At 46.7% G+C, this 1,802-nt stretch overlaps 1 pseudogene; it reads right to left on the bottom strand.

Moving 5' to 3' along the window:
• Positions 1–934: 934 nt before the first annotated feature.
• On the bottom strand, positions 935–1,447 carry LOC146829215 (small ribosomal subunit protein uS12 pseudogene; annotated as a pseudogene).
• Between the last annotated feature and the right edge of the window lie 355 nt (positions 1,448–1,802).

Below are 1,802 nucleotides of genomic sequence, written 5' to 3' on the forward strand. Positions count from 1 at the left end.
GTCATATTGCATGTACAGCTGTGTAACTGAAATGCCAGCCCTCTCCTCTTGAAAGTGCAGAAGCGCATCTAGGAAGTGCCAATAGCGTGCCATCAGAAGTGTAGCAACCCAAGTGAGAAGTGCCACCTTGCCCTGTAGCAGGATAGTGTAGTAGCCACACTGAGACACGCAGGCACTATGCCATTATATCTTGGGGCCCCTGGCCAGCATCCCTTCAAAGTATAGCAATATTGATGGGAAGAGGTAATAATGCCCCATTAAAAGTGCTGATACATCCTTTGAGCGTATAGCTGCACTGCCCAAGAGTACACGTACTGTCTCATTAAAAACACAGCAGCATCTCTGTACAGATACTCAAGCAAAGACTGATTGTTCTGTAAAGAGTCTTCCACTCACCTTATTCATTTCGCTCGGGCACTTAGCGCTGCCAGCATCCCTTGTAGCACATCACAGCAGTTGCATGGTCCAGCACAGAGAAAAGCGGCTAAAGTAGAGAAGCAACACGAAGCAGCCGATGTCAGTTTACCACCTGGCACCGGCCCTGACTGGCAGCAGCCATGCATGCGCTACCAGAAGTCACTTCTGCCATTCAGAAAACAGAGGCTCCTACAAACCTGGAACCTATTTGTTTAGAATCACAGGGGACGGAGCAATCTGGCTGAAGTTGACAGGGTGGTGGTGTGGACTGCGGACATGTTCAGGAAAGGCAGAGAAAAGTCTAGATGAATCTGGAAAAATGGCCTGGGTGCCAACTCTGCTACGTGGAGGATAGCGGAGTTTTTTGCCCAGCTCTGCGCTCCAAGCGGGCATAGAGTGGGCAAAACTCTGAAAAGTTCTACTCTGGAGGCTGAGTCTACCACCCACTCCTAGTTATTGCTCATTTTTACTACATACACCTTTCCCACTGTCTCTCGATCTGAGAACTGCATTTTCATCACAGCATATTCAAGAACATCAATCTTTTTTTTAATTCTTTTTTTGCAGAGTTAATGAAAATATTTATTGTGCTACTGATCACAATCCAACAAATGTAAGATCTTGGTCTCTCCTTTTTGCCTTTGTACAGGTCTAACAGGGAAACGTCCAGGGATATCACCAACAGCATGACCCGCACGACCAAATCCAGCCACAAGACCTTCATCCTTCTCCTCAATGAAGTTCAAGCGACCATCGTTGGGAACGAAAGCGGTGGTTTTCTTGCCGTTCTTGATCAGCTGTACTCGGACACACTTCCTGATGGCAGAGTTAGGCTGCTTAGCTTCTACACCAACTTTTTCTAAGACGATTCCCTTGGCGTGAGATGCTCCTCCAAAGGGGTTGGCCTTCAGAGCAGTACCCAGATGAGCCTTCTTGTATTGTTTGTCATGCCATTTCTGTTCACGACGGTGAATGCGAAGCTTCCTAGCTGTACGAAGTCCACGGCACTTCCCCATCATGTCAGCTTCAGGTTACGTCAATCTTGACACCTCCATATCCCAACGGTTTTATATCAGGAGTGAGGAACTGTTTTGTCCCCACCAAACACCATATTGCAAGTTTTGTCCCCCACCATAGAATTAGGTGATCCCGAATCAGCTAGCACAGACAATTTCTTCCCACAAACTGTAATCTCACATTCAGGCATCTCCAATGTGTCACCATCCACTTAACACATATTACTTCTCCTCTTCTACAAAAGGTACTCATTGTCCTATAGTCCCCCTACACACACACTCATAGTGTCCTTTCTTCCCACATTTTTTTCATGTGGCAAACCTCGCTAAGCAACCCAAACTATTTAAAAGATGTCCGTCGCTGCCACA

Source organism: Triturus cristatus, chromosome 5_2, assembly GCF_964204655.1.
Source record: "Triturus cristatus chromosome 5_2, aTriCri1.1, whole genome shotgun sequence".
NCBI classification, from domain to species: domain Eukaryota; kingdom Metazoa; phylum Chordata; class Amphibia; order Caudata; family Salamandridae; genus Triturus; species Triturus cristatus.